Source organism: Cyprinus carpio, chromosome A3 (assembly GCF_018340385.1).
Source record: "Cyprinus carpio isolate SPL01 chromosome A3, ASM1834038v1, whole genome shotgun sequence".
NCBI classification, from domain to species: Eukaryota; Metazoa; Chordata; class Actinopteri; order Cypriniformes; family Cyprinidae; genus Cyprinus; species Cyprinus carpio.
In genome coordinates this window covers 11,469,359-11,483,139 of record NC_056574.1, presented here as the reverse complement: position 1 = coordinate 11,483,139, position 13,781 = coordinate 11,469,359, and positions in this window count along the sequence as shown.

The window sequence follows — 13,781 nt, the reverse complement described above, 5'->3', positions numbered from 1 at the left end:
TATAACTTGACACTCTGTTGTACAAGTCTGACTCATATTCTAGTATTACAATTTTGAATGGCACATGCAGACTGACCCATAAACGGCAGCGTTCTGTGTGAATGAGGAAACACTACACAGAACAACAGCTGGTTAAGGAACAATCCTTCATGATAACTTTCTGAAATATCAACAGGTGCTGCACAGCACAGAACGAGTGGACAGGACAGACAGCTTTCCTTCTTATACATACATACATACATCTTCAGTTCTAAAATATTTCCAGTGCTAAGCTAGCACATTCTTTTTTTTTTTTTTTACATTATATATACACACACATTCAGGACATTTATTTTATGAAATTAAATATATATTTATTTTTAAATAGCATATCTTAATATTAAAATGTCCTTGAATATTTGTTAAGCCCATGTCATGTTAATTTTTGGATACTACTGGGTTTGTGCTGTTTATGGTTATATTAGGAAAATCCATGCTTGATTTTAAAGTCAATAGACAATGTACAATAGACAATTTTGGTCTTGGAAACTTGATTTGAATTTGGGTCCTGAAGCAAAACTGTTTGCATTTAAATATACCTGAAATACCTGAAACAAAAATAAATAAATAAATAAAATAATATTCTATATAGTCTTTGATTGTACTTAAAAGTTATGTTTAAAAAATAATGCAATTTTTTTTTAATGCAAAATATCTGAGCTTTGTATTTTTCATTTATTTATTTAATTTTTTTTTGAGCCCATGCACCTGAAGTGTTTTGGACCTTTTGATCATTAAATCATTAAACAGGTATTTGGCACTGACATCGTTTGTTTTTCCAAAGGAAAAAAATACACCCTGCACAAGGTGTAGCATCATTAAAGCAGACTTGCTGATATAGTTCAGGAAATGGAGATCATAAACTGCGTAGTTTTAAACTTAGTTTATAGACTTAACCAAAAGACAGTAAATGACATTTTACAATATCACAATATTGTTTATTTACACAAGTACACATGAGTGCAATTCACGGCTTTATAGCTTCCTTATTTCATGCCATGTAAACATCGATGACACTCAAGCTGGTTTCCTGTGAAAAGCGTCATGGGATTGTTTTCGTGTTTTGACCGGAAAGTGTTTGGTGCATGCACCTTCCTTTAATGCTCTCTGTGAAGGACCCTTCAGAGTGACATGCAGCATGCCATTCTATTCAAACCGGCTGTTAGAAAAATGTTCCCACTTATAAAGCCCTGAATAGACTCTGCAAAAGCCGTCTGGATCACAGCTTTTGTATATATAAGTGTTTGTGTGAGCATGGCGTGTTTAATGTTTTTATTTAACATTGGCCCCTAGGCCGGTCAGAGACTGCAGCAGAATGTAGGTCAACTCCTCCCACCTCTCGGCGAACACGGAACCTCAAGTGAACTCACTCGTCATGGCAACGAGAGGGCAGCCAGTCATAACGCAGCTCAAAAGAAAGAGGCGGGGCCAAAAGAGTAACAGACGTGGGCATTCCGATTCGCTCTGCATCCTGTCTTCTTTATAGTTCGTTCCTCCCATCTCTGCTGGTTTCCAGGGAACTGGAATCGTTTTCTGAGAATCCTAGAGTGCATCGACGCAGCCCCAGGCAGAGCACGTGTCTCGCTTTTCTGAGAAACACCATTCATGTTTGGCACAGCCAGAGCACTTGTTGTCTTGTTGCTCGGCAGTGTTGATACTGTGATAATTGCTTCTCGTACGGCAATATTTATTTCAAGCCAAAATATGTTGACACTGTTGTGAACAGTGTAGCTTACATCCATTTTTTTCCTACTGAAAATATGGTTAAATCTTCAAAGGCTAAAACGTATTACAAAATGTACTTCAAGATGCAAAAAATAAAATAAAAAATAAAAATACATCTTATAATATACTTTGAATACACAAGGGACTTACGTAACTCCGGTACATTTACACTTATCTGAATGCTGATGAATGTGCTTTGTCCCTTTTTTAAAAAAACAAAATCAACAAACAAACAAACAAACAAACAAACAAACATGCATATTGGAATACATTTTTTTTTAAACCAAGCCTCTTTTTCATTTATTTAATCAAAAATAAAGTATGCGTAACTGTTTTCTATTGTAATAAATTGTAAAATGTAATTTACTCCTGTGAATTTATTTCAGTGTCACTTTCAGAAATCATTCTATCATGCTGATTTGATGTTCAATTATCAATTATTATTGGTGTTCAGTTATTAATAATGGTTATTATCATAAATGCTGCTTTGTTTTTTGTTTTTTTGTTTTTTTTTCTTAATATTTTTTGTGGAGACCATGATACTTTATTTATTTTTTTGAAATATATATATATATATATATATATATATATATATATATATATATAAATATATATATATATATATATATATATATATATATATAAGCAGCAAAAACTGTTTTCAACATTGATAACAATAATTGTTTCTTGAGCAGCAAATCAACATATCAGAATGATTTTTGAAGCATCATGTGACACTGAAGACTGGAGTAATGATGCTGAAAATACAGCTTTGATCACAGGAATAAATTACATTTTAAAATATATATAAATAGAAACCATTTATTTTAAATTGTAATAACATTTCACAATATTACTGTTTTTACTGTATTTTTTTATCAAATAAATGCAGCCCTGGTGAGCATAAAAGACTTCTTTTAATATTTAAATTTAATTATTTAATTTAATTATTCCAAACCTTTATATATCACTAACAGTGAGGGATGAGTCATGTTGAAGTTCAATACTTAGTTAATAATTTGAATAAACCCCTAACACTAAGCAATAATAATGCTCTTTTATTAAAGAATAATAATTGCCGTTTCTTGAAAGAGTGAAGGACATAAGAAAGAAATGCATGACACAGAAGGAGAGATGGGTGGACGGTTTTTCCAGCGTTTCTGTCTCTCTCTTCTGAATTGAATTGTGATATTTTAAACATGCAGGAAGCATTAATGTATGTTGAAACAATTTAGACCACAAAAAATACACATCACATATGAGCCGTTCAGAAATGAAACACAGAAAGGTATGTACAGGAAAACCGCAAGCTGAAATGCACAACCAGCGGAATGTATTACATATACATACTGGTCAGGTTTGACGACCGTTGTAAGAAAACCTACTGGCAAACACTGAGTAATTTAGCCAAATGCAGACCTCTGACTGGTTTGAGCTATGCTTGTGTTCACCACAAGCTTGGCAATAGAGCGTCTCTCTCACGCTCTCAACTGTCTCTTTCATCACTGCCTGCATTTTGCAGATTTTTAGAGTCCAACTCATATCCTGAAGAGATTTGTGGGGAAAAAAAATTGCATTGAGAAAAGATTTAAGGATGAGGGGAAACTGACAGTTCTGTTCTTGCAGCATTATTAGTCCAGTTTGTGCAACCTTGATGAAAAACTCTCCCTTGTACTAAAGCACAGATTTTGTCTAACAGCCTAGTCATTATTACTTACAACAGGTGTTGCAGGGTGATGAAAAACCTCATTAAACATTAGAAACAGGTTACAGGCACTACTTCTAGTGGGCAATTTGACCAGCTGAAAACTTAAAAAAAATAATAAAAAAAAAATCCTTCCCACACAGAGGCCTAGGGACAGCCTACTCAGCTGTCAATCAACCACTTTGCTATTCATCTAAGGTTCATCAAAAATGAAGCTGCACAACTGTTTTCAACATTGCTAATAATACAAAATTTTTCAGAATATCAGAATGATTTCTGAAGGATCATGTGACACTGAAGACTGGAGTAATGATGCTGAAAATTCAGCTTTACATTGCAGGAATAAATTACATTTTAAAATATATTGCAATAGAAAACAATTATTTAAAATTGTAATTGTATTTCAACCCCAAACTTTTAAAAAGTAATGTATAATAGCATTTAATATTATGCAACATTTTTTAATGTTTTTGAAAGAACTTCTTCCTTCAATAGTTTGAACTGATTGCTTTCTATGTTTAAATATAAAAAAATAAACCCAAGTGAACAGCTGTTTACAGTACTGATCATTTATGAATTATATGTCATATTCTCTCTTTGCATGTATTAATCCTACAGCTGTCATTGAGGGTTAATGTTAATGTTAAGACCCGCAGGATGACATTTCATAAGGGTCAAAGGTCAATCACTGCAGAACGCTAGCTTAGCATAAAAGAACTCCAACTTGAGGCAGCACCTGCTTATAAACAGAAAGCCATGAAAGGCTCGGGCAGCAGCCTAAACAAGTGGAACTTCCTGTATAGGTGAAAGGGCAAATAACAAGCATTTCTGTCTCTAGCCACGTGAGCCTGAGATGGTTTTTCCTCTGTACAGAACGAGTTCCATTTGTCATTGGTACATTTTCTAAGAACATCGCTCTACTTCAGATTACCACAACTTCTTCGACCGTACATTCCTGAGTGATGCTATCTAGACATGGATCTATTCTTAGATCATTATTAGAACAGCCCAAATCTTTCCATATCTGCATGTATCATGTGTTTCACATCAAAGGAGCTTCAAATACACACTCTAGAATTTCACTCCACGTCTCTGGGATTCAAACCATGTGCCTTTAGACTGCGACATCCAACACCCTATTTGTTTTATTCAAGTTAGCTTTGTTGATGTCAAGCACTGAAATCATTAATAATTCAACTTAGCTGAATTCAATTCAACTTAGTCAGCTGGAGGTGTTGTTATTGTTAACTTAAAGGGATACTTCACCCCAAAATGAAAATTTTGTCATTAATCACTTACCCCCATGTCATTCCAATCACTTTTTGTAAGTGAAGAAAACAAAAATAACGACTTTATTCAATAATTCCTTTGTCAACAGTCTCCTCTGTGTCTCTCCATATCACCCGTATGCTGTGTTTGCTCTTCTGTATCATCCGCGCCACAAGGATTCACAGTCCTCCTTCAAATCAAACAAAAAAACACAAATAAACAGCACATCCTTGTGGTGCGGATGATATAGAAGAGCATATGCAGCGTACAGTGATATGGAGAGACACAGAGGAGAATGTTACAAAAAGTGTTTGGAACGACACGGGGGTAAAGTGATTAATGACAAAATTTTCATTTTGGGGTGGAGTATCCCTTAAACTATTCAAAATCATTTTTGGTGAAGCTGAATTAAAATAAATTATAAATATTAGATCATTTTAACTTAAACAAAAATGGAAAATGTTGCCTTGGCACCAAACTGACAGTTGAGGCACTAAAAGTACTAAAACTTAAATAAAAATAAAGTTAACAAAAATCTGAAAATATATACTTTCATAAATATCAGATGACAAGATGCGTTTAAAAAATGTTAACTTCAACTATTCAATATTATGTGTAGCAAAGCTGAAATAAAATAAATTATTAATATTAGATGAAAAACTTGATGAAAATGAAAAATGCTGCTTTGGCACTAAAAGTACTAAAACTAAAATAAAATTAACTCATAAATATGACAAATCCACATAATAAAATTTCTAAAGCTTAAACTGAAAATATAAAAATACAATTTAATTACTTACCTTTAAACCTGAATATGTGCTTTAAAATATCACATTATGAGAAATGTTTTGTTTTGTTTTGTTAAATGTTGTAATGAAATTCAGTGGAAATATTTTTCTAAACTTTGAGTAAATATACAATTGCGAAACACGAAGTACCACAACAAGGAAACATGAACACAGCAACCTATTGTGAATCACACAATCTGTCCAGAGATGCTCTTGTATTTCACTTATCTATTTAATTTCACAGAATCGAGAAGTGTTTGGCACTGCGTGTTTGTTTACATGGCGGCCGGCCAGGGAACATGTTTTTCTCACAGGTGGCATAGTTTTTCCTGTCACGTGTACTCGCTGACCTGCTTTCCTCTCAGGGCCACACCCAGACTTTGATTTGTTAATGATTCAACTCAAAGCCTTAACTAGATTTTACAACAACAACATTGAAAAAGGGAGTGGAGAGGCACAGGTTACACAGTTTCTGTAAGCCATAAAAACTATCAGGTGAATTCATGAAGAAATAAGCCGAGTGTAGCATTATTTTTGTGAAGCACACGTGACTTTGACACAGAAGAATGAGGGAAAATACATTAAACATTATCTCATCGTTTACCATAATACGTCTGTCTCGGGTGAATCACATCTAGCTCACACATGTAAGCGCTTCACGTGTTGACACGGCGGTATTGTGTTACATTAACTGTTGTTAACGGAGAAAAAACTAACAGAGAAGAACTAAGAAGAAGAATGAAAAATCGCTGATGTCTAGATGTTAATCTAAATGTAAACTTGGCTTGTAACAAACTCGGTTAGTAAACAAACATGGCCCAGTTGAAAAAGACACATTTATAATCACAAATGATCCAAGAGGTTATCGTTCGCCTGACATAACTACCAAACAAGGGTGTGACAACATTACAAAACTAAACCATACTCTGTATTTTAAACATATTACTGCTTTTATTTATTTTATGTATTCTATTGTGGAAAATAAGCCCACTTAATTGTATTCAATGTGCACTTGTAATGTACTCTAAATAAAAAGAACATATTAATAAAAAACTGTAATTGCAGATAATATTAATGAAATAAAAGGTCACTTAAATGTATTAAGGGAGTGCAGTTTTATGACTTTTTCTTAAGACACTTAAGTACACTTTTAAAAAGTGCATTTTGTGTTGACTAACTTGCCAAAGCACAGGTAAAGTACTTGATTATAATTTTAACTGTAGTGTTATTTGGTATTACATTTAAAGTTTATATAGTTTAAATGTACTAAATTGCAACTTCAACATAGCAGATGTAAAAATGCATGACATACTGTACAAGTATCAAAAGAAATTACTTAAGTATATTAAGTTTACCGTAAATGCTACATTTGACAGTACACTTGAGCCATATTTCAAAGACAATAGAAGTAATTCTTAAATTACACGTAAAGATGTACTTAAGCATTTTCAAATTCAGCAAATGGCTGAATTTAATATAAATTTAACCTATAATACATTTATATTTAATTGTAAATAACATGCAATTAAGTGTTGATAACATTCAGGTAAATTCTTTTAAACTATCTAATTATCATACTAAGTACTCTTTTTATGTGCACTTCTTCAACGGCATGCACAGTCTCACAGAAACCTGGTAACCTTATTTCACTCCAGAGAGCAGACAGGGAGAGGGAAAGACCTTGAGGTTATATAAATGGCTTCTGTCCGGCTCAGCCTAACAGATGGAGGCTTCAGGTTACGGGGCCGAACAACTTCCTCCACCCTTAATACAAACACCTGAGGGAGGGACACGGCTTAGGCTTTCCATGTGACAGCGAGTTCACATGCACCGGGGAGAAACGTGTTACTGTAACACCTTGTCATAGGCCGGAGCAGTTATGTAAAGACCTGGCGGCCTCAAACACTGCCAAGGGCACCGCAGGGAGGGGCAGCAGGAATAGAGGAGCTGTGTGTGTCAGGAGGGGGTTGGGAAGCAGGAATGCATCAGCTGTTGTTGTGCAACAGGAAACTGGTGTGTGTGTGCGTGTATACACACACGCACACACACACAGTGATTGTTTTTTTTTTTTTCTAAATTATTATTTTTTTTTTTTTTTTACTTTATATTATCATATGGTGTTTAAAAGTTTGGGGTCAGCATGATATCAAAAATGACACTAAAAATGATTTAAAAGTGTACTATGTCTTGTGTGTTTCTTTTTATTATTATTATTTTTAATGACGATATAAATAAATGTGTGTGTGTGTGAGAGAGAGAGAGAGAGAGAGAGAGAGAGAGAGAGAGAGAGAGAGTATCACATTTATACAAAATAATCATTAAAAAATGTAAAATTACTATTTATTTTATATTTTATATTTTTATATATAACTTTACATATTTTATATATATTATCATATGGTGTTTAAAAGTTTGGGGTCAGTAAGATATTAAAAATGACACTAAAATGATTTAAGTGTACTATGTCTTGTGTGTTTAAGGATTCTTTTTATTATTATTATTTTTAATGATGATATAAATAAATGTATATGTGTGTGTGTGTGTGTGTATATAGAGAGAGAGAGAGAGAGAGAGAGAGAGAGAGAGAGAGAGAGAAAAGTATCACATATATACAAAATAAAAAAAAAATAAAAAATGTAAAATTACTATTTATTTTATATATTATATATATAAATAAAAACAAATACAAAATATATAAATATAATTATTTCAGTTTGTGTGTGTGTGTGTGTGTGTGTGTGTGTATATGCCATCACATGAATATTTTAATATGCCAGCACAGGAATAAACTACATTAAAATAAAAACTGTAATAGGCTCATTTTAAGCTGTAATGATATTTCACAGTATTACTGTATTTTTGATAAATAAATGAATGCAGCCTTGGTTCTTATAAGAGACTTCTAAATTACAAAAAGTGAGTGAGTGAGGGAGTGAGTGAGGGAAGGAGATTAATCTAGGATTGCAAGAGCGAGACACGTCACACCAGTTTACGCACAGAAGCATTTCAGTCACATTTGTACAATCCAAAACATACAGTTTCTGAACAGCCTCATGGGCTCAATTAGCACAGAGCTTGCGTTTTAGTTCCATCATGGCTGTAGAATTCTTTAGCAATCAATGTCAAAAATATGAGGCTAAAATAATTATTCCATGCAGTTAAATTAAGCCTTTTTGACTGGATTTGTTTATGTTGTAGACTTGGTTTAGGTTTGCTTACAAGATGCAATGAAAATGAAAAGCAGAATTCAAACTCAGGTTACCCGCATACATGCACCATGCAACATCATGCAACATATAACACTACATTACATTCCTACATTTTATTAAACATTTGATAGCTACAATAAAAATAAGCTTAATGCAGAGTCCTTAAATTAACATCATGAAGTAATGCTAGTAGATTAAAAGATAATGCACAAAACATTTTCTAATGTGTCTGTATGAATTTAATGTGTCTATATTTCCATACATCAAGTTATATCAAAATACAAATTTAAATCATAACACTTTATAAAGGTTCCATTTGTTAACATTAGTTAACTACATTAGTTAACTTGACTATTAATTTCACTTAATATAAATTTTAACATTCACTAATGCATTATTAAAATCAAACGTTGTATTTGTTAATATTAATTTAATGGATGTGAGCTAACATGAACATAAACAGTTGTATTTTATTAATGTCAACAAATATATAATATTTACTAATATTACATATTATTTAGCTTGAATAGTAATGAGTAATACTGCAGTAAGTGCATTACTTATTGTTAGTTAATGCATTAATGTTAACAAATAGGACCTAATTGTAAAGTTTTACTATTTAAATTAATTGCACACAATGAAACTAATCTTTAAACAAAACATTCAACAATTGTGTTGCATTAGCTCATTTTAATTAATGAAATTTCACAAGCAGTAAAAGTTGTTTCTGAGTGTTGCTCACACTGATCTCTCTAATTGAGGATTAAAAGGAAGAAAAGAGACGGAAATCTGGAAAATGCTAAATAAAGGCGATATTTTTCCAATTGTTTTATGTCTGTCCAGACCGGCACGAACATCAGGAGATGTGACTCATCTGGTGGATGCAAATTACAGAGACTGCACCATCCCACAAGGGAGACTCCATTTATTTTAGTCCTGTGTGTGGAAACAATAGTACATTGGGACCAAACGTAGCGTTTTATTCCCAGTCATGTGGTTAACAGAGGAACGAGATTACTTGGTTAGGTTACACAAATCTCTGCAGACAAGACAAGTAACTACATGACGCTTCGACCGTGACCTATAAACACAGCAGACTACTTACCTTCAGCTAAAAATAAAACACTCAAACATGACTGATGTCAAATGGATTTTGAATAAATATGCATTCTGCACTAATTCAAATGCATCTACGAGTTGAAGGCAAAGCTAGCAGGTATAGCAGTGTTCAGATTTGTTTATACAAGAAAGTCAACTAAATCCGTGCAGGTAACTCACGTTATCTGCTGAGAAACTTGGTTATGATGGCAAAAGCATTGATAAAGGTAACAGGAAAAGCAGAAAGAAGAAGAGGAAAGTGCGTTGATGGAGAAAACAACAAAGGGCCACCATGTGAAGGGAGAGTGTGTGCTGTCTTTAAGCCATGTGCTGCTAGCAAGCGTGTGTGAGCGAGAGCGGTCAGTGTAAGCAAATGACTCGTACTGAAGGAGCCCCTCCACACACACACACACACACACACACGCTCACGGTAAACGAAAGCACGGAAAACACATTAAGCCATCATCCAAATGAGAGAATGGCAAGGATAGAAGTGGAAAGAAAACAAGAGTGTTTTTCATCCTCTTCTCCCCCCCCACCCAAGTGGGATAGAAATAGCACACATATACAGCGGCTGAGCTACGCTACACTGATCTGGGCGAAAGTTCAACCCGGCTCTGTGATGCAACGGCTCGATAAATGCACACAGCAGTGATGGTGTTCATCATTATAGCTTGTGTGCAAAGAAGTGTGCTTAATCTTAAAGAAAAAGCACACTCACATTACTACAAAACTTATTTTTGTTTTTTTTAAACAGCTTGCAAATAATTTTAATATCAATTAAATATAAGGCCACTTATGTGTACTTAAAGTTAAAGTCCACTTTCATGATTATGTTCCTTAAGTAGGCTACACTTTTAAAGAGTGCACTTTTTTTTTTTACATTTCATATTTCAAGACAATAAAAATAATTAGTAAGTTTCATGAAAAGTTGAACTGGGTGGGTCAAAAAGCACTCTAAAGTTCAGCTAATTGCATTTAATAATGTAGTCTATAATACACTTTCATTTAATTGCAGTTTATAAATCAGTGTCTGAAAACAAAGCTGCATTCCATTTGCACTTAAGTATATCTTTTAAAGTATATTATTTCCATACTAAGTACTCTTTTTTTAAAAGCATGCTAAATTGGACTTTTTCCACAAGAGAGTATATGCAGACTTTTTGTGCTATGGGAGTAAGTCATGGGTAAAGATGGTAAATGTAAAAATGTACTTACCAAAGCAAACAAACAAAACAATTGTTATAATAATCTACTATTTATCCAAATAAAGACACTTAAAATAAGGAATATTTCTTAAACTATATTTTCACTTCTGCACTCACAAGTCGTCACATTAAAACTAGCAACAATGGTTTGTGATATTTCTTTTATATATTTAATATTGAGGAACTTACAATTTCAAAGCAATGTTGTCCGATACCTTTTGTATGTTTTGGTCCATCAACAAAAAAAATTACAGATAAAAATGCTGTGTCCAAAATATGGACTAGTAGGCGAAAAACAGTATGTGAGGCGAGTAGTTAGTACGAATTCATAGTATTCATAAAACAGTAGGCGAAAAGTACCCGGATGACCTACTTTTTTCACCGGTGGGATCTACAGAGAACTAAACTAAATCAATGCAAAGACATGTACATATTATGTATTAGTACGTCAATAGGAAAATAAATCCCTGCCAGGGCACATCTGGGAAAATAAAGAGGACGTATGGTCACTCTGTTCAAACATATTAGGGAATTATAAGGCATCTAAAGATAAATTATGAGATTCATTGGCTAAATGAATCGCCTTCAGAGTCTCTTATCACTAGTTCAGTGTAATCCGAGTGTTCATATTGAATTCTGTGCATCTAAAATTTGATTTTATGCTGGCAAATTGTACTTTTCAACAACAAGAATGTGAAAGAATCATAGGTTTATGAGTGAGTAAATTGTGGTGAACTCTTCCTTTACTAGGCTATACTTAAAAGCATCCTTTGTCTGAATTTTACCTTTTATCTGTTTGGTAAGTCCCATTGATTTTGATACTTCCCTGACTTTTCACATGTATCATGACGGAAAGTATTAAGAGAGCATGGAGATCATTGGCTGGCCCTTATTTCATCATTCCACATTTACAGGATTTTAAGACTGACGAAACATCTCTAGGACATTTATCATCCTGTCTTTCAGCCACTGAGTAGCTGATTTGGTGGTGTGTCGTCATGTTGAAAGATGAGCCATCTTCTCATTTTCAACTTCCTTGCTGCAGGTTTTAGTTTTGCCTGTAATTTGTACCATCCATCTTCCTCTCGGCTGACAAGTGCTTCAGTCCCAGCTTATAAGAAATACTACCACAACAGGATGCGAACCCGATGATTTCACGTTTATTATGAGTTTGGTTTTCATCAGAACTACAGCTGTTGATATTAGCTGAAATGCTGATCTGATTGCAGCAACTTTTGCATCATGGCCAATACATTTTATCACAGGGGTAAACAAACTTCGGTAAGCAGACCACTGCTGGCACGGGAAAGTGTAAGCACTGACACACAAGCAAAAGCTGTCCCTAAAAGCTAAAAAGAATATCTTTGTACCTTATTTACCCCTAAATTGTACATATCAGTACCTTAAAGGAACTAGTACTCATTCTACCTAAAGTGTACATATTAGTTCCCTTTGAAAAGGTATCACCCCAGTTGTAATTTTTGTAATTTTCTAATTTCTGAGTGTGTATGTTGATTTTTGACCATTATATTTGGTTATAAAAAATGTAGAAAAGTTAATTTGTAAATGTAAACGTTACTTCAATATATAAAATGAATAAATTTCGTATAAAATATAATTTAAAGAAATTGGTTGGGGGTATGGAAAATCTAAATAAATAAATATGGAACATTTTAAATAAATCAGTAAAATAAAAAAAAAATTAAAAAAGTTATAAAACAATGAAGATCTATGCAAATGGTAAACATTCGAGTATATTAGGAAACATTAAATAAAAACATGAAATATTAACATATAATACACACTACTATTCAAAACATTGAGGTCAGCAAGATTTTTTTTTAAAAAATTGAATATGACAGTAAAGACATTTATAATGTTACAAAAGATTTCTATTCCAAATAAATGCTGTTCTTTCGAACTTTTTCAACATTGAAAATAAATGTTTCTTGAGCAGCAAATCATCATATTAGAATGATTTCTAAAGGATCATGTGACACTGAAGACTGGAGTAATGATGCTAAAAAATTCAGCTTTGCCTTTACAAAAATTAATTATATTTTAAAACATTACATTACAATAGAAAAAAAATAGTTTAAGTGTAATAATATTTCACAATATTGCTGGTCTTACTGTATTTTTGATCAAATAAATGAACAGAAGATACTTCTTTAAAAGAAAAAAAAAGTATCTTAAAAATGACTATCGTTTCATAATTTGAGTGATTATTTAATTGCTAACATTTCACACATGATATGATGCAGCACCGTGGTATTGTTATTCCCCAGACAGGGGTCAGGATTTTAATGTAGGCCAGCTGTTCATTACTGTAACCGGACACATTGAGAATATATTTACATGTGGACTAGACTTGCATATGTTTAAAACAATAAGATTTTCTTTTCAGGGCTTTTGACTGTGGGTTGTAACTGTCAGCCTAAGTACATAAGTGTGTGTGGTGAACAAGTCTGTTCTTGCACGAGACTTATTTTCATGAGACTCACCCTGAGATCCAGTGCTTTCTTTTGAACACATTCTGGTTGACTCTCACTGAATCTGTTTTGTATCTGTGTGTGAGTTCCTGTTAAATGATTTTGGACAAAAGTATGTAATGATAAATGTTGGGAGTGTTTAAACAGTGTGAGTAAATGCGTGTCTGTTTGCACGTACTCTTCCTTTATAAACACATCCATACATCCACGTGCTTGTGTCTGCGCGTGCTTCCTTGTGAAAAGGCAAT